The sequence below is a fragment of the Pteropus alecto genome, unplaced genomic scaffold, assembly GCF_000325575.1.
Source record: "Pteropus alecto unplaced genomic scaffold, ASM32557v1 scaffold72, whole genome shotgun sequence".
Classification (NCBI taxonomy): domain Eukaryota; kingdom Metazoa; phylum Chordata; class Mammalia; order Chiroptera; family Pteropodidae; genus Pteropus; species Pteropus alecto.
This window is the reverse complement of record NW_006436811.1, coordinates 19,418,367-19,418,577: the sequence shown is the minus strand read 5'-3', so window position 1 is coordinate 19,418,577 and position 211 is coordinate 19,418,367.

Genomic DNA, 211 nt, shown 5'->3' with positions numbered 1-211 from the left:
AGACTGTTTTTGTTAAAATGTTCTAAAAGTGCTTATCAGAAATTTTCACATGATTGATAACACTGAAAAACATAAGCCTATTTTCCTACAAATAATTTCAAAAACAACTCACTTTCAAGACATGTATCTGAAAAATCAAGTAGCCTCTTTTAATAAATATCAAATGATTGGATGTGGTATGTGAAGTGTGTCTTTTCTGATTTCTTTGTGT